The 20,628-nt window shown below is 39.6% G+C and overlaps 1 long non-coding RNA gene across 2 annotated transcripts in view; it reads right to left on the bottom strand.

Moving 5' to 3' along the window:
- LOC140847955 (uncharacterized) overlaps positions 1 to 20,628 on the bottom strand; it is a 131,481-nt gene that overhangs the window by 80,118 nt on the left and 30,735 nt on the right. The window contains exon 3 of one of the 2 annotated variants that reach the window (XR_012128306.1): positions 18,012 to 18,128. The exons of the other annotated variant lie outside the window; for it this stretch is intronic. This is a non-coding gene — a long non-coding RNA (uncharacterized lncRNA). Of the gene's footprint in view, positions 1 to 18,011; positions 18,129 to 20,628 lie in introns of those variants that run through there. 2 annotated transcript variants of the gene reach the window in all.

Here is a 20,628-nt window from a genome sequence, read left to right on the forward strand (position 1 = left end):
ATCCTTTGAACAATTTAGCTTCTTTGTTCCTCAATTTGGTTTTGCTAAAGCAGGTGCCAAAACAACTATTTGGCTGCAGGTAGTTTATTTGAGAAATGATCTACAGAAGTAATAGTGAGGGAGCATAAAGAGTAAGATGGCATATATGCTATTGCATTAATTGTCAGAACACACAATAGCTACTCAACCCCTCTGAGGACCCTGTAAGGAAGTTTGCTGAATCGAGCTGCCTTTCCAAAGGAGAGGAAGCTGGGCACTTATCCATAGACTCCAGTTCCCAATTGGTTTAGATTTGTTGCCAGAAGTACAAACTCCTCCACACTTCCACACTGCCTTGCCTGCACTGGGAGTTCCCAGGAGAAAGGCCAGAAGCGAAAAACAGGAACAAAGTATGTGCTTGAAGCTGGAGGGCAAAAGCAAGTACAGGAACTGTTAACCACAGTTGCTGATGAAATCAATTGGACCAAGGGACTGTGACCCAGGGCATGAAAATTGCCAGCTGCAACTTCTTCTCTTCTAGTGATCTCATTCTCTACCAGTTTCTGATATTCACTGTCATCATTAAACCCTAGCCTTGTCTCAATTACCCTTTCTCAGCTTACAATTTTAAGAAATCCCTTTACAAACCATTGCTCTCATCTTTCAAACTTACTCTAGGACCCTGATTTAAACAATGCTTATACCCCCATTGGATCCCACAGTCCATTACTCCTACCACCTTTCCACTGGTTACCACTTCCCAGTGTCCTCACTTCCTTTTACAGCTTAAATATACACAGTCCATCTTTATAATCATTTCAACTGTCTTGCCTCTCTCTCACCTTCTCATTCTCTTGTGGCAAAATTCTAGTACTGGTAAGTTCATCTCTCCATCTACTCTGTGCCTGAATCCTTGTAGCTGAAGGAAACTGGAGAAAAGCATACTTCCTGTGCTGACTCTTCTCACTTTAAAGTGATACTCTGCATAAGTAGGCTCTTAATGCTACACCACAATCAAACTGTATTTCCCTAGTTTCTTCACACACCCACTGTATGCGATTGTTTTGTTTCTTCTATTCTCACTTCAGTTCTCCAGCTTCTCCTTTAACTTCATTTTCAGCTGATAATCTTGCCTCCTAGATCTCTAGGAAAAGAGAAGTGGAACACAGAAATAACTTGTTTTGAATTCCCACCAGTTCCCACCACACTCTGTTCATTCTCCTTTCAGTCTTTTTCTCTCCATACTTCATTTTTGTTAGTTTCTATTGCTCTGTCCCTTCCTTCTGTAGTGTCTAATCAGCTGTTGATCCCATGTAGTCTATTCTTCATTTCACATATATTTTTCATTTCTTGAAGTTTTATTTGAATATTATGCACCTCTCTCTCTATCACATTCATGTTTCCCTCTATCTTCTTATTAGCATGCAACATACTTATAATAGCCAATTTTAGTTATCCCATGTGCCATTTCTTGTTCTGTTTCTATTTATTGACATTTTTCTCCTGGTTATAGGTCATGTTTCTTCTTCTTTTGAATTCCTGATAATTTTTTTATTGGATATTGGGCATTTAGACCATACATAATTGGTTGGTGGATTTTCTTGTGTCGCTTTTAATAGTATTCAGCTTTCTTCTGGCACACAGCTACTTTGCATCAGTCTAACCCTCTTGAGGGAAACCAAGAGCATCCTTCAGTCTAGGGCTAATTTAGCCTCACTACTAAAGTACCATTCTAAGGATTCTATCCATTGCCTCATATAATATGGTCTTTCCTCTCTGATTGGTGAAAAGAAGAATTCATCCCAGCCTCATGTAAGTTTCAGAAATTATTTGGCTTACTGCTTTCCAGTGGTTCCTTCCCCTACCTGGGGTAGTTTCCTTTCTCACATGTACATATCAATACTCAGAACAAAGGCTCCAGGGGCCTCTGAATTAATCTCTTTCTTTCTCTCCCTTACTCTGAATGAAAGATCCCAGCAACCTTAGCCTCCCTGAACTATTTGACCCACTCAGATAGACCAACAAGCTATGTTTGAGTTTTCCCTCTACCCACTGAAGACTGAAAAATACTTTCAGATAACAGTCCAAAAATAAGGCAATAAGGTTCACTTGTTTGTTTTCCTCCTCTTCGGATTCCAAGTGCCTGTTTTCCAATGTCTTGAAAACATTGTTTTGTCCAATTTTCTTGTTGTTTAAAGTGGGAAAGTAACTCCTGTCCTTGTTAATCTGTCATGGCCAGAAACAGAAGTGTTCTCCAGAGGTCTTTATTTAAATATCAAACTTCTTACTGGACACTTCTACTTACAAATATAATAGGAAAATCAAATTTAACATATACAAAGTTTAACTTCATTCCTCTTCTTATATCACATCAAGTAAACCTGTTCCTCTTTCTTTTCCCTATGTCTTCAAAAACATATTCAGAATCTAAACCTACAACCATCCTATTTCACTCTAGTTTGCCATCACTATTTGCCTGGATTATTGCAATAGCACCTGTAGTAACCTGACTTTACTGCATGAAAAATAGCTTCCCAAATCTCAGTGACTTTCAATACAATTTACTTCTTGCTCATAAATTTAAAAATCTGTTATGGTTTTGCTAGGCTTGACTGAGCTTAGCTGGGTCACCTTGCCTTGGCTCTAAACTGCCAGTTTCGTTTAGGTTTGCTCTGTGTCTCTCATTCTGGAGCCCCAGACTAAAGGAGCACTGGCTACTTGGAATATTCTTTTGACAAAACACAAAAGGGCTGAAAAAGGCTAGCTGTGTCTTCTAAAGTCTCACCTTTGAACTGGCATACAATCACTTTCACTCAGATTCCTTTGACTAAAGCACGTGAAATGGTCAAAACCAGTGTTAGTGGGTAGAGGAAATTTATTCTGACCAAGGGAGAAGAGGATGGGAAGCTGAATTCTTGTTGAACAATAATGTTTCACAACCTCCTAACTGGTCTTTCTGTTCTTTCCTTGCCCTTTCATTATGTTCTTAACATAGCATTCAGAATGATCCTTTTAAAACATGCCAGAACCCTCATTTACTAAAAGTTCATAAATAGCTATCCATTTTATTCAGAGTCCATACAATGGCTTATAATGCCTTAATCCAGCACCTGGTTACCTCCTCAATTTCATTTTTTACTATTGCCTCCTCAGTGTCTCAGCTCTGTAATACAGGCCTCCTTGCTAACTTGGAACAGACCATGAAAATTTTTTTCTCATATCACCTAATGCCTGTTAGATGGGACCTTATGCCATCATCTAAAAGTCAAGCAATAACAAATGCTAGCATGGATGTGGAGAAAAGGAAACCCCTTGTGCACTGTGGAAGGACTGTAAAAATGGTACAGCCACTATAGAAAACACTATGTAGGATCCTCAAAAAATTAAAAATAGAACTATCACATGATCCAGCAATTGCACAACTGGGAATATATCTAAAGGCAATGAAAACCCTAACTCAAAAAAAGATGCATCCCCATGTTCATAGAGCATTATTTATAAAAATCCAAGACATGGAAACAGCCTGCCTAACAACAGATGAATGGATAAAGATGTGGGGAACAAGACAAAGATGCCCTCTCTCACCACTTTTATTCAACATAGTGCTGCAAGTCCTAGCCATGGCAATTAGACAAGATAAAGAGATAAAAGGCATCCAAATTGGTAAGGAAGAAGTTAAACTGTCACTGTTTGCAGATGACATGACACTATATAGAGAAAACCCTAAAGACTTCACCAAAAAACTATTAGAACTAATAACTGGATTCAGCAAAGTTGCAGGATACAAAACTAATACACAGAAATCTGTTGCTTTCCTATATACTAACAGTGAACTAGCAGAAAGAGAAATCAGGAAAATAATTCTTTTTACAATTCCAACAAAAAGAATAAAATACCTAGGAATAAACCTAACCAAGGAGGTGAAAGACCTGTACTCTGAAAACTATAAAACACAGATGAGAGAAATTAAAGTAGAAGCAAATAAATGGAAATCAATCCCATTCTCATGGATAGGAAGAATTAATATTGTCAAAATGGCCATCCTGCTCAAAGAAATTTATAGATTCAATGCAATCCTTATCAAAATGCCAGTAGCACCTTTCAATGAACTAGTGCAAATAATCCTAAATTCATTTGGAAGCACAAAAGACCCAGAATAGCCAAAGTAATCCTAAGAAAGAAGAACAAAGCTGTGGATATTACGCTCCCTGATTTAAAGCTATACTATAAAGCTAAAGTAATCAAAACAGTATGGTAGTAACACAAGAACAGACCCATAGATCAATGGAACAGAATAGAGAGCCCAGATATAAACCCATGCATATATGGCCAATTAATATATCAAGAAGCCATGCATCTTGCTGGACTGATGGACAGTGACTGCATTGGGATATGGGTGGGGACTTGATAAAACAGGTAAATGTAGTAACCACATTGTTTTTTCGTGTGAAACCTTCATAAGAGTGTATATCAATAATACCTTAATAAAAATGTAAAAAATGAAAAATATATATATTTTTTAATTTTTAAAAATTATTTTTAGTTTGATGTAGTCCCCTATATATATATATGTATATATATACATATATATATCAAGAAGCCATGAATATACAATGGGGAAAAGACAGTCTCTTCAATAAATGGTGTTGGGAAACTGGACAGCTATATGCAAGTCAATGAAACTGGATTACTCTCTAAGCCCACACACAAAAGTAAACTTGAAATGATTAAAGACCTAATGAAACCATAAAACAAAATAAAAAATGAACAAGTGGGACTACATCAAACTAAAAAGCTTCTGTACAGCAAAGGACACCATCAACAGAATAAAAAGGCAACCTATATATGGGAGAATATATTCATAAATGATTTATCCAATAAGAGTTAACATCTAAAATATATAATGAACTCATATGCCTTGATGCCAAAAACACAAATACCCTAATTTAAAAAATGGGCAGAGGACCTCAACAGGCATTTCTCCAAAGAAGAAATACAGATGGCCAACAGGCCACATCGCTAATCCTCAGGGAAATGCAAATCAAAACCACAATGAGATATCATCTCACCCCAGTCAGAATGGCTACTATCCAAAAAACAAGAAATGACAAGTGCTGGTGAGGATATGGAGAAATGGCGACCCTCCTACACTGTTAGTGGGAGTGTAAACTGATGCTGTCACTATGGAAAGCAGTATGCAGATTTCTCAAAAAATTTAAAATAGAAATACCATATGACCCAGAAACTGCACTTCTAGGAATTTACCTAAAGAAAACAAAATCCCTGATTCAAAAAGATATATGCACCCCTATGTTTCTTGCCACATTATTTACAATAGCCATGAGAGCAACCAAAATGTCCACCAATAGATGAATGGATAAAGAATATGTGGTACATATACACAGTGGAATATTATTCAGCTATAAAAGAGAAAGAAATCCTACCATATGCTGACAACATAGATAGACCTAAAGGGTATTATGCTAAGTGAAATAAGCAGGCAGAGAATGACAAAAACCAGAGGAAGATTCACTTATGTATGGAATCTAAATACAAAATCAACAAAACAGCAGTAGACACAGAGACACCAAGAAGTGACTGGTGGTTACCATGGGGAAGGGTTTGGGGTGGGTAACTGGGGTGAGTAAGGGATATAAATGTGCACAAAAGTCCCAATCATAATATAAGTTGATCACAGGGATGGAAGTGCAGCATGGAGAATATAGTCAATGGTTCTGTAACATCTTTCTGTGTTGACAGATAGTAACTGCGTTAGTTGGGGTAAGGATTTAATAATGTCTGTAACTGCTGAACCACTGTGTTGTATACGTCGAACCAATATAAGATTGTATATCAATGATACTTAAATTTTAAAAAAAGAGGGTGTGGGGCATATGTATATACGTGAAGGAATATTATTCACCCACAGAAAAATACAAGGAAATTCTGCCATTTGCAACAACATGGATGGACCTTGAAGGCATTATGCCATGTGAAATAAGTCAGACAAAGACAAATACTGTATGATTTCACTTACATGTGGAATCTAAGAAAACCAAACTCATAGAAAAAGAGGTCACATTTGCGGTTACCATAAACAGGCAGGTGGGGGGAAAAGGAATTGGAGAAAGATGGTCCAAAAGTACAAAATTCTGAATTCAAGATCAATAAGTATTGGAGAGATGATGTACAGCATGATGCCTATAGTTAACACTGCTATATGATATACAGGTTTCCCCCACTGTCTTAAAGTAGAGCATTCTTATGAAACCTTCTGTAAGCCTAAATAGTATAGAGTGAAAAGCAAGTGTCGTTAGTTTATATGGAAACATTTTTTGACTGTTCCCAAATCCAAAAAATAACCTCTCTTAGGCTTTTCTGCTACCTTAGGTGACATTATGCTAATAGATGCACAGAATAAAACAAGATAAAGCACAAATGTTCACACAGTTCAAAGCTATGGCGGCTTGATGCTGAGATGCTGAGTGTAGTTCCCCAGGAAGGAGCTTGGCAGGGCCACTCTCTCTGCTAGGGGTATGCATTACCTCTGTAACAGCTCAGTGCAAAACAAAATGCTTTTCACCTTTTTTTTTCAGTAAAAATAAAAATCATCTCTGGATTTCTTTCAGTTAGTGAAAACAAGTGCAGTAGTCCCCCATTTTCCACAGGGGATACTATCCAAGACCTCCAGTGGATGCCTAAAATCATGAATAGTACTGAACCCTATATATACTATGCTTTTCCCTACACATACCTATGATAAAGCTTAATTTATAAATTAGGCACAGTAAGAGATTAGCAATAATAAAATAGAAAATTATAACAACATACTGTAATAAAAGTTATGTGAATGTGGTCTCCCTCTCAAAATATGTCATTATAGGGGGGGCGGAGCCAAGATGGCGGCGTGAGTAGAGCAGTGGAAATCTCCTCCCAAAAACACATAGAGCTATGAAAATATAACAAAGAAAAATCTTCCTAAAATAGAGACCACAGGACACAGGACAACATCCAGACCACATCCACACCTGCAAGAACCCAGCGCCTTGTGAAGGGGGTAAGATACAAGCCCCAGCCCGGCGGGACCCGAGCGCCCCTACCCCCGGCTCCCGGCGGGTGGAGAGAAACCGGAGCGGTTTTTTTGTTTGTTTTTTTTTTGGCGAGCGCTTTTTGGAAGCCTTAGAGGGACGGGCCCCCGTTGCTGGGGAGGCAGGGTGGCGGGACCGGTGAGGAGGTGCCTGGGAACGGCGCCGGAGGACAAAGAATATCCTGCGTTTCTCCCTGCGAGACCTGGGGGCGGGTGCCTGAGACCGGTCCCTGAGGACGGAGGAGGTCGCGCGTTTTTCCCCTTTTTTTTTTTCTCTTTTTGGCGAGCGCTTTTTGGAAGCCTTGAAGGGACGGGGACCCCAGTGCTAGGGAGGCACGGTGGCGGGACTGGTGAGCGGGTGCCTGGGACCGGTGCCTGAGGACAAAGAATATCCCCCGTTTTTCCCTGCGGGACCGGTGGGCGGGTGCCTGAGACCGGCACTTGAGGACAGAGGAAATCGCGCGTTTTTCCCCTTTTTTTTTTCTCTTTTCTGCGAGTGCTTTTTGGAAGCCTAAAAGGGACAGGGACCCCGGTGCTAGGGAGGCAGGGCGGCGGGACTGGTGAGCGGGTGCCTGGGACCGGCACCTGAGGACAAAGAATATCCCGCATTTTTCCCTGTGGGACCGGTGGGTGGGTGCCTGAGACCAGCACCTGAGGACGGAAGAAATCGCGCGTTTTTCCCCTTTTTTTTCTCTCTTTTTGCCGAGTGCTTTATGGAAGCCTTGAAGGGACAGGGACCCCGGTGCTAGGGAGGCAGGGCGGCGGGACTGGTGAGCGGGTGCGTGGGACCAGTGCCTGAGGACAAAGAATATTGAGCGTTCCTTCCCTGCGGGACCGGTGCGTGGGTGCTTTTTGGAAGCCTTGAAAGGACAGGGACCCTGGTGCTAGGGAGACAGGGCAGCAGGACCAGTGAGCGGGTGCCTGGGACCGGCACCTGAGGACAAAAAAAAAAAAAAAAAAAAATCGCTTGTTTTTTCCTTTTTTTTCCTTTTTTTTTTCTCTTTCTTTCTGTTCCCTCTCTCATTGTTGCTGCTGTTGTTTTGGTTTGGAGAGTGCTTTTTGGAAATCTTAAAGGGGCAGGACAGGTCACTTAGACCAGAAGCAGGGAATCTGGGGATCTCTGGGCACTCTAACCCCCTGGGCAGCAGGGAGCACAGAGGCCCCTTACGGAGATAAATAGTCTCCTGGCTGCTCCCCCTCCAACGGGGCTCCACCATTTTGGAGGAACAGCCCCAGCCAGGCCAAGCCCACAGCAACAGCGGAGATAAACCCCAAAGCAACTGGGCAGGAAGCAGAAGCCCTGTCTGTGCACAGCTGCCCAGCACAAGCCACTAGAGGTCGCTATTCTCCCAGGAAAAGGCTACAAACCAACAAGAAGGGAAGCTCTTCCAGCGGTCACTTGTACCAGCTCTGCAAACTATCTCTATCACCATGAAAAGGCAAAACTACAGGCAGACAAAGATCACAGAGACAACACCTGAGAAGGAGACAGACCTAACTAGTCCTCCTGAAAAAGAATTCAAAATAAAAATCATGAACATGCTGACAGAGATGCAGAAAAAAATGCAAGAGCAATGGGATGAGATGCAGAGAAAAATGCAAGAGCAGTGGGATGAAGTCCGGAAGGAGATCACAGATGTCAGGAAAGAGATCACAGAAGTGAAACAAACCCTGGAAGGATTTATAAGCAGAATGGATAAGATGCAAGAGGCCATTGAAGGAATAGAAGCCAGAGAACAGGAACGTATAGAAGCTGACATAGAGAGAGATAAAAGGATCTCCAGGAATGAAACAACACTAAGAGAAATATGTGACCAATACAAAAGGAAAAACATTCGTATTATAGGGATACCAGAAGAGGAAGAAAGAGGAAAAGGGATAGAAAGTGTCTTTGAAGAAATAATTGCTGAAAACTTCCCCAAACTGGGGGAGGAAATAATCGAACAGACCATGGAATTATACAGAACCCCCAACAGAAAGGATCCAAGGAGGACAACACCAAGACACATAATAATTAAAATGGCAAGGATCAAGGACAAGGAAAGAGTTTTAAAGGCAGCTAGAGAGAAAAAGGTCACCTATAAAGGAAAACCAATCAGGCTAACATCAGACTTCTCAACAGAAACCCTACAGGCCAGAAGAGAATGGCATGATATACTTAATGCAATGAAACAGAAGGGCCTTGAACCAAGGATACTGTATCCAGCACGACTATCATTTAAATATGATGGTGGGATCAAACAATTCCCAGACAAGCAAAAGCTGAGGGAATTTGCTTCCCACAAACCACCTCTACAGGGCATCCTACAGGGACTGCTCTAGATGGGAGCACCCCTAAAAAGAGCACAGAACAAAACACACAACATATGAAGAATGGAGGAGGAGGAATAAGAAGGGAGAGAAGAAAAGACTCTCCAGACAGTGTATATAACAGCTCAATAAGCGAGCTAAGTTAGGCAGTAAGATACTAAAGAAGCTAACCTTGAACCTTTGGTAACCACGAATCTAAAGCCTGCAATGGCAATAAGTACATATCTTTCAATAGTCACCATAAATGTAAATGGACTTAATGCACCAATCAAAAGACATAGAGTAATAGAATGGATAAAAAAGCAAGACCCATCTATATGCTGCTTACAAGAAACTCACCTTAAACCCAAAGATAAGCATAGACTAAAAGTCAAGGGATGGAAAAACATATTTCAGGCAAACAACAGTGAGAAGAAAGCAGGGGTTGCAGTACTAATATCAGACAAAATAGACTTCAAAACAAAGAAAGTAACAAGAGATAAAGAAGGCCACTACATAATGATAAAGGGCTTAGTCCAACAAGAGGATATAACCATTCTAAATATATATGCACCCAATACAGGAGCACCAGCATATGTGAAGCAAATACTAACAGAACTAAAGAGGGAAATAGACTGCAATGCATTCATTGTAGGAGACTTCAACACACCACTCACCCCAAAGGATAGATCCACCGGACAGAAAATAAGTAAAGACACACAGGCACTGAACAACACACTAGAACAGATGGACCTAATAGACATCTATAGAACTTTACATACAAAAGCAACAGGATATACATTCTTCTCAAGTGCACATGGAACATTCTCCAGAATAGACCACATACTAGCTCACAAAAAGAGCCTCAGTAAATTCCACAATATTGAAATTCTACCAACCAATTTTTCAGACCACAAAGGTATGAAAGTAGAAATAAATTCTACAAAGAAAACAAAAAGGCTCACAAACACATGGAGGCTTAACAACATGCTACTAAATAATCAATGGATCAATGAACAAATCAAAATAGAGATCAAGGAATATATAGAAACAAATGACAACAACAACACTAAGCCCCAACTTCTGTGGGATGCAGCGAAAGCAGTCTTAAGAGGAAAGTATATAGCAATCCAGGCACACTTGAAGAAGGAAGAACAATCCCAAATGAATAGTCTAACATCACAATTATTAAAACTGGAAAAAGAAGAACAAATGAGGCCTAAAGTCAGCAGAAGGAGGGACATAATAAAGATCACAGAAGAAATAAACAAAATTGAGAAGAATAAAACAATAGCAAAAATCAACGAAACCAAGAGCTGGTTCTTTGAGAAAATAAACAAAATAGATAAGCCTCTAGCCCAACTTATTAAGAGAAAAAGAGAGTCAACACAAATCAACATAATCAGAAATGAGAATGGAAAAATCACGACAGACTCCACAGAAATACAAAGAATTATTAAAGACTACTATGAAAACCTATATGCCAACAAGCTGGAAAACCTAGAAGAAATGGACAACTTCCTAGAAAAATACAACCTCCCAAGACTGACCAAGGAAGAAACACAAAAGTTAAACAAACCAATTACAAGCAAAGAAATTGAAACAGTAATCAAAAAACTACCCAAGAACAAAACCCCGGGGCCGGACGGATTTACCTCGGAATTTTATCAGACACACAGAGAAGACATAATACCCATTCTCCTTAAAGTGTTCCACAAAATAGAAGAAGAGGGAATACTCCCAAACTCATTCTATGAAGCCAACATCACCCTAATACCAAAACCAGGCAAAGACCCCACCAAAAAAGAAAATTACAGACCAATATCCCTGATGAATGTAGATGCAAAAATACTCAATAAAATATTAGCAAACAGAATTCAACAGTATATCAAAAGGATCATACACCATGACCAAGTGGGGTTCATCCCAGGGATGCAAGGATGGTACAACATTCGAAAATCCATCAACATCATCCACCACATCAACAAAAAGAAAGACAAAAACCACATGATCATCTCCATAGATGCTGAAAAAGCATTTGACAAAATTCAACATCCATTCATGATAAAAACTCTCAGCAAAATGGGAATAGAGGGCAAGTACCTCAACATAATAAAGGCCATATATGATAAACCCACAGCCAGCATTATACTGAACAGCGAGAAGCTGAAAGCATTTCCACTGAGATCGGGAACCAGACAGGGATGCCCACTCTCCCCACTGTTATTTAACATAGTACTGGAGGTCCTAGCCACGGCAATCAGACAAAACAAAGAAATACAAGGAATCCAGATTGGTAAAGAAGAAGTTAAACTGTCACTATTTGCAGATGATATGATACTGTACATAAAAAACCCTAAAGACTCCACTCCAAAACTACTAGAACTGATATCGGAATACAGCAAAGTTGCAGGATACAAAATCAACACACAGAAATCTGTAGCTTTCCTATACACTAACAACGAATCAATAGAAAGAGAAATCAGGAAAACAATTCCATTCACCATTGCATCAAAAAGAATAAAATACCTAGGAATAAACCTAACCAAGGAAGTGAAAGACTTATACTCTGAAAACTACAAGGGGACACTAATAAATGGAAACTCATCCCATGCTCATGGCTAGGAAGAATTAATATCGTCAAAATGGCTATCCTGCCGAAAGCAATATACAAATTTGATGCAATCCCTCTCAAATTACCAGCAACATTCTTCAATGAATTGGAACAAATAATTCAAAAATTCATATGGAAACACCAAAGACCCCGAATAGCCAAAGCAATCCTGAAAAAGAAGAATAAAGTAGGGGGAATCTCACTCCCCAACTTCAAGCTCTACTACAAAGCCATAGTAATCAAGACAATTTGGTACTGGCACAAGAACAGAGCCACAGACCAGTGGAACAGATTAGAGACCCCAGAAATTAACCCAAACATATATGGTCAATTAATATTTGATAAAGGAGCCATGGACATACAATGGCAAAATGACAGTCTCTTCAACAGATGGTGCTGGCAAAACTGGACAGCTACATGTAGGAGAATGAAACTGGACCATTGTCTAACCCCATATACAAAGGTAAACTCAAAATGGATCAAAGACCTGAATGTAAGTCACGAAACCATTAAACTCTTGGAAAAAAACATAGGCAAAAACCTCTTAGACATAAACATGAGTGATCTCTTCTTGAACATATCTCCCCGGGCAAGGAAAACAACAGCAAAAATGAGCAAGTGGGACTACATTAAGCTGAAAAGCTTCTGTACAGCGAAAGACACCATCAATAGAACAAAAAGGAACCCTACAGTATGGGAGAATATATTTGAAAATGACAGATCTGATAAAGGCTTGACGTCCAGAATATATAAAGAGCTCACACGCCTCAACAAACAAAAAACAAATAACCCAATTAAAAAATGGGCAGAGGAACTGAACAGACAGTTCTCCAAAAAAGAAATACAGATGGCCAAGAGACACATGAAAAGATGCTCCACATCACTAATTATCAGAGAAATGCAAATTAAAACTACAATGAGGTATCACCTCACACCAGTAAGGATAGCTGTCATCCAAAAGACAAACAACAACAAATGTTGGCGAGGCTGTGGAGAAAGGGGAACCCTCCTACACTGCTGGTGGGAATGTAAATTAGTTCAACCATTGTGGAAAGCAGTATGGAGGTGCATCAAAATGCTCAAAACAGACCTACCATTTGACCCAGGAATTCCACTCCTAGGAATTTACCCTAAGAACGCAGCAATCAAGTTTGAGAAAGACAGATGCATTCCTATGTTTATCGCAGCACTATTTACAATAGCCAAGAATTGGAAGCAACCTAAATGTCCATCTGTAGATGAATGGATAAAGAAGATGTGGTACATATACACAATGGAATACTACTCAGCCATAAGAAGTGGAAAAATCCAACCATTTGCAGCAACATGGATGGAGCTGGAGAGTATTATGCTCAGTGAAATAAGCCAAGCGGAGAAAGAGAAATACCAAATGATTTCACTCATCTGAGGAGTATAGGAACAAAGGAAAAACTGAAGGAACAAAACAGCAGCAGAATTACAGAACCCAAAAATGGACTAACAGGTACCAAAGGGAAAGGAACTGGGGAGGATGGGTGGGCAGGGAGGGATAAGGGGGGGGAAGAAGAAGGGGGGTATTAAGATTAGCATGCATGGGGGGAGGGAGAAAGGGGAGGGTGGGCTGCACAACACAGAGAGGACAAGTAGTGACTCTACCACATTTTGCTAAGCTGATGGACAGTAACCGTAATGTGGTTGTTAGGGGGGACCTGATATAGGGGAGAGCATAGTAAACATAGTATTCTTCAGGTAAGTGTAGATTAAAAATTTAAAAAAAAAAAGAAAGAAAGAAAGAAAAGGGGGATTACTCCTTAACAGGATAAAACTATTGGTAAATCAAAGATCAACGCATGCTTTAAATATCCTTAATGTTGATCACTTAAAGGGTGTCAGATGATCAGCTATGGAGGTACTCTTTTCTGATAATATTCCTTTCTCTTAATTAAAAAAAAAAAAAAAAAAAAGCAGTTACTGTGTGCTGACCTCCAATGAGTTCTGCACAGTGGTATAGAGGGCATGTCAAAGTGTGGGCAAAGGGTCTGTTTGTTTCTACGCAGAAGATCAAGGCCTAGCTTGGATACCCAGAAAATGAACTAAGATACGATATGAGGAGGAGCTTCCGGCATCAGCACTCTCTGGAGGACTCGTGCCGGGGGATGATCATCAAAAAGCCTCCACAGGGATCCAGACGATGCTGCGGTTGTGGCTGCATCCAGCCCACCGTCTCCTGGACTTGCCATAAGAAGGAGGAGGGAGATGTCTAGGCTGGCATGTGCATACAATGAGACAACGAATTTGACTGGATCTGTACTGTTGGAACTCAACCAGGAGTTGGGAGGGGTGCAAGTTGTAGCACCCCAAAATCTCATGACTATAGACTATCTATGGTTAAAAGAACATATGGGATGTGAACAGATCCCAGAAATGGGCTGCTTTAATTTGTCTGATGGTTCAAGTACAGTTGGACAATATCCATCATATCATAGATAAATTTTCACAAATGCCTAGGGTGCCTAAATGGTTTTCTTGGCTTCACTGGAGATGGCTGGTAATTATAGATTTGCTTTGTTTATGTCACCGTATTCCTATTATGTTAATATGTGTGTGCAAATTAGTTAGCAGTTTAAAACCTATACATACTTAAGGTACTATACAAGAAGATATGTCAAAGAAATAATCAATCCTCCCAAGTTTCCTTCATATGCTACATCTATAGCTTTTCTTCTTCCTTCCTAATTACAAACCTTAAATAGAATTCGTGCCTCATATCGAATTTACCGAGTATCATAATTCCTCCAGGTGGTAAAGATACCTCGAGACAAGTGCTGGGCATAGAAGCCACAGGGCATAAATCTGCAAAGAAGTAAAAAGCTAACCTTTGCAAACAATATGGCTTCTCTCTCACTTACCAACTTTACATTTCCCTGTATGGCCCCGGAAGATGACTGGTTAGCCAGAGACGGGTAAGATTCCTCAAGGGAGGAACAACCTAAGACAGGCACAGTCGCAGGGGGGCCATCAGGTGAGAATTTGGGGATCAACAGAGGTGAGGCTCAGAACCTCACCCCCCCTGCTTTGAGAGAAATCTTCTGCATCCGTGGATGTCTTGATGCCCTTGTCTAGCCTGGATTAATACTTAGTCCATAGGCACACACCTGATCATCTGATCATCTACATTTGCCTTCTTACAGCACTAAACTATGTTTTCTACCTTTATCTTGCATCTACCTACCACTTCAGCATTTTATTAAAAATAAAAATAATAATAATAATAGGAGAAATGTGGGATCAACATATAAATCAAGTACAAAAATCAAATGAATATTCATATTTGACCTGATGGTTTATAGGTCATATTGCATGATCAAAACCGAAAGTTTCTGTGATGAATGCCCTTGTACTGTTCACCATGTAAGAATTTATTCACTCTGTAAGAATTCGTTCACCATGTAAGAACTTGTTCGTTATGCTTCAGAAGATTGGAGACTGACGAGAATTAGGCTTGAGATGGATTAATGATTGTACATTGAGCATTGACCCCCCTATACTGAATTTTATTGTTGTTAACAACCATTTGATCAATAAATATGAGAGATGCCCTCTCAAAAAAAAAAAAAAAAAATGTCATTATACTGCACTCACCCTTCTTGTGCTGATGTGAGATGATAAAACACCATGTGATGAGATAAAGAAAGGTGAATGACAGGTATTGTGACATAGCTTTAGGCTACTATTGACCTGATTATAGGTCAGAAAGAGGATCATCTGCTTCTGCATTGTGGCTGACCACAGGTAATTGAAACCACAGAAAGTGAAATCACAGATAAGTGGGGACTGCTGTACTAAAGTAGGTCTTTCATAAAAGCAAAGTGGTATAACGTGAACTTTTGAAAAGCAGAGACCCATATATGAAAGTTGTTAAGGGGGAAAAATCCTTAGAGTTCTCATCATAAGCAATTTTTTTCTTTTTTCTTTCTCTTTTTATTTTATTTATATAAGATAATAGATGTTCACTAAACATATTGCTATATTTCACAACATATGTTAGTCAAACCATTATGCTTAACACCTTAAGCTTATAAAGTGATGTATATCAATTATATCTCAATAAAACGGGGGGTAAAAATTCCCTCATCAGGGCTTCTGCCCCTGCAGTGCACTCTATCTAAAACATTACTCACCCAGATATATCATGCCCTTTTCAGATCTTTACTCAACATAACCTTCTTAGTGAGTCCTCCCAGAAGGCTCAATTTATTATTTCAAACACTTCAATACTCCTGTGGGTAAAATTGTAATATATTCAGAATCTCTCACCTGGCCTTAGAGCATCTCTATATCAATAGGTGTTTGCAAAGGTGGAGAGAAGTAGTCCATCTCCATATCAATAGGTGATTACAAGGGTAGGGGGAGCAAGGGTATATCTGGACCAAAGAGGTTTGGTGGGGTCTCTTTTTACAGCTGAGTCATGAGAGACATAGGCAAGCAGAAGTGAACGACTGCTTGTAAGCAATAAACAGGTTTCTCCCATTTTATTTCTCCCTGACTCATTTCAGTTTCAAAGGTAATTTGCCCCCAGCTGAGAATTTATTTTCCCCCCAGAGTTACAACTCCCAAGTGATTTTCTCTGCATTATTTTTCCCCATAGCATTTATTGTACTTTATTTCATTATCTGTCTCCTCCCACTAAAAAATGAAATCTAGGAGGGTAGAGGTAATTTTTGTATATTTTCTTCACTTCTGTATCCCCTGGAATAATGCCTTGTACACAATAGACCCTCAGTAAGTATTTATGAAATGAATTAACAATAAACTAGTATGAATAAGGTTGCTCTACAGTTATAGATAAATTCTCTCAAAAGGGAGAGTCAATTATTCTACAAGGACAAGTCTGATTTTAATCTGCATTTAAACTTGGGATCCTGGAGACCACTTCTGGATTGATGATGAAAATCCTAGGGAGACATTTTTTAAAAACCTTAAGAAGTTTTTAATCAGTAAGGGAGAGTATCTTTGAGGAACTTACTGCAAATTTAAAATTTGTACAAACAGGAATTATACAATCTATGAATCTCTAGAAAGAGTACATGTTAGGACATTTGATCGTTTAGAGGAAGAAGTCAACCCTGATCATATATATGGTGTGGTGTGGTACTCTACACTGAAGTCCTCTCTCTGATTGTCCTGCTTTCCAACTTAGTTTTAGGTGCTTTCTTAATAATGGCCAGAAGGTGGCATATATGATACCCAACTCCAAAAACACATAACCTAATATATTCACATGATTTAGAGTTCATGTGCCTTTAGTTCTCAATAGAGACAACACAAAAAGACAAATGAGAGTTTGGGAAAACAAACAAGAGAAAGACAGCATGCACCAAAACTACTGTCTCTGTGTATGTGGTGCTTCCAGGAAAACCGATTTCAGTGGAGCTGCTGGGAACCCTTTAATACTCTCTCCTACATGCACCAACTGAGAATCCATAGGCCCTTTTTCCATCTTTTCAGAGCCAATCTGTCAAACAGAGGCATATATTTCTTTATTGCCCCTATTGTCTGTGACACCCCAATCAGCCCCAACCCCTACAACATAAGGGAAAAACGCACAGAAGAGCAATGACACTCTCTTTTCTTCACTGCTGTGTCTCCCCCATCTAGAGCAATGCTAGCACTCAGTCTCAATAAATACTTTCTGAGTAAGTCAATAAATTCCCTCTGCTCTCTACCAAGTGGTGAGGGACCTGCCCCCTCCAGAGAGGCTGGCAGTTGTCCAGCTGTGCCAATAACCAAGTGCATGCACTGTTCAGAGATGAAGCTGACAAGTCCCTGTGGCTGTACTCAGGCCCACTAACAGCACATGAGGTAACACACATTCTAAGAAATCTTTCTCACTGTGAAATTTTAGGGTGCAAAAGCACTGGCTTACAGCTTACTCTGGATTTTTTTTTTTTTTAGGTGTTCATTGTTTGGTTGGTTTTTTGCTTGCTTTTTTAAATATCTGTAGCCTATTAAGTTTTCCCTTTGAGAATGGCAGTAATAGGAGACTGAACTCTCAAGGCATTTTATTTCCACATTTCACAGGATGTAATCCTTATTAGGCTCCTCCCCTCATATCAGATAAGCCTCTGAGTTCAAAACTGTGAAGAAGTGATTTCTGAATCATCCGAGAACCTTCTCCTCCTAAGTGAGAGAAAGGGGAAAAAACAGTCAGACATAAGGAGGTGCAGCTCTGGGGAAGATTAAAACAAAGAGAACTTCCTAAATTACTCTCTTCTTCCTAGTACTCATGTTAAGTGAAGATGAGTTCTGTGCTCTATGAAGAGCAGGACACATCTTGTGAGCAGTTATTTTTATCTTATTATAATTCTCTGTTGTTATCCCTGAACCTCTGGTAAACATTATCAGGGGTTACAGAGTTGTCTCAGCTGTGCTGTGGTTAATTCAGAAAGGGTAGTGTGCCCTTAGCTAGGCCTGGATGCTAAAGGTGGCAGAGATGTCCACATCTTCCCTGGGGCAAGGGTGGTGGTAGCCACAGTGCTTGATGAGATTCTCAAGGGGCCAAGGACAGAAGCCCTGGGTGCCAGGTCCTGTTAGCCCTTCCCCTACAGCTATCTCTTTATTGCAGGCTACAGAGTAGAGACAAACAAGCAAGCTCATAAGTTTCCTCATAAGGAGCATCATAATTTTAGTCCTTTACAAAATTATTTAAAGGTTGATGCAAACTCTCTGCATTTTAAGCACCCTGTGTGTTTTCCAGGAAGCTGTTTTTCTAAAATGCTCCCTTTAGAAAGAGCAGAGCATTTCCCTAACCATCCAAAACCATAATCTTCCATTCAGGTTTTGAAAATAAAGCCTGGATTGCCTGAATCATGGCCTAAATTCTATCCTTTATTTACTAGTATGGATGTGGCTGGAGAATAATAACAAGCATTCACATTTGTACTTCCTAATTACAAAGCTGAGCAGCTAAAGAACTTCATTTGATTTTTCATGAAGAGAGGATTCAAACTCTAAGCAAAAATTAATATAAAAAACAGGATTGAAAACATATTGTACCAGGAAAGTCTCACAAAAAAAGAGCCTACAATTTAATGGACTCAGTTACTCTAATCTTTTCATCTCCAAATATCCTTTGTTATTAAAAGCCATTCTATGAAGGTACATATGTGAATCATGCAAAGTGATTCACAAAGGTACCCAGAGAATTTTGGACTCCTATCAGCTTCTTCATCTGTAGCAGTACCAAGACCACAGGAGGCCATACATAGAAAAGGGACTAGGTGGAAGTCTACTTATTTTCTGAACATGTTTGTTAAGACTAAACTGGTTATACATGTCTAACTTCTCCAACTAGTCAGACATTCAAATAAAGACTAAAGAAATATATTGTTTATCCACACTCATACAGGTCTATAACAACACATACCCTTTATTGAAAGCAACATCAAAATATCCATAACCCCCCACTAAAACAGTCCCAAACATTTAACACATCTACTCTCATTTGTGTCTAAGTCACCATCTTAGACTGTAGTTTATACTGTAGGACATTAGCTCTTTGAAGCCACCAAGATCATCTTTAGCTCTGTGCTCTGAAATAAAAAATTAGCAGCATTTAATTATGAAATTCTGGACACTGACAGCCTTCTTGGCAGACAAGTCACAGGTTTCCATATATCATTTAATATAGTGCTTCTCAAACTTTATAGCATATGTGAATCATCTGGGAATCTTTTGATTCAATAAGAATGAGTGGAGCTTCATCTCTGAAATATAACAAAGAAAAAACTGAAGAAACAGCAGCAGAATCACAGAACCCAAGAATGGACTAACAGTTACCAAAGGGAAAGGGACTGGGGAGGAAGGGTGGAAAGGGAGGGATAAGGGGGAAAAAGGGGCATTACGATTAGTAGACATAATGTAGGGGGCAGGCATGGGGAGGGCTGTACAACACAGAGAAGACAAGTAGTGACTCTGTAGCATCTTCCTCTGCTGATGGACAGTGACTGTAATGGGATATATGGTGGGAACTACAGGCCTCTGGTTGAGAGACTGGCTCTGAAAAGTTGGAGAAAAGGCCTATGAACTGTCTCATTTTCTTTTCTCAGTCTTAATTCAGTTATCAGATGATTCCTTGGAAAGAGCCCGAAGGGGAGGGACAGTTGCTAGAATTATTAGTATATCCCTTTAAGTAAATGTGAAGCAAGAGATGGAGGTTCCCCCTCTATAACAAGTCATATTTGTACATAAGAATTCAACAGATGTGGATGTTATAAGTGAAAGCCTTCCCCAGTTTGCAAAATATCACTCTAGATTTTATCAAACACAACAGAAATCTTCCCAGTTCCACCACTTATGAACCATGTAACATTGGGAAAGTAACATTAACTGAGTATTACTTACCAATGCATTGTTCTAAGTGCTTTATTTGGCTTAAACTATTTAACCCGCAAAAAAGGTCTTATGAGATGGGACCTGATGAGAGGAGGTAGCAGACAGAATGAGTAACATACTCAAGATCACAGAGCTGGTAAAAAATAGAATTGGGATTAAACCCAGATAGCCCTTATAGTCTTAACCACTTCATTAGTGGTTCTTAAATGTTCTAAATAAAACACATTCACTCCAAAACTACTAGAACTAATATCGGAATACAGCAAAGTTGCAGGATACAAAATTA

This window comes from Manis javanica, chromosome 2, assembly GCF_040802235.1.
Source record: "Manis javanica isolate MJ-LG chromosome 2, MJ_LKY, whole genome shotgun sequence".
Classification (NCBI taxonomy): Eukaryota; Metazoa; Chordata; class Mammalia; order Pholidota; family Manidae; genus Manis; species Manis javanica.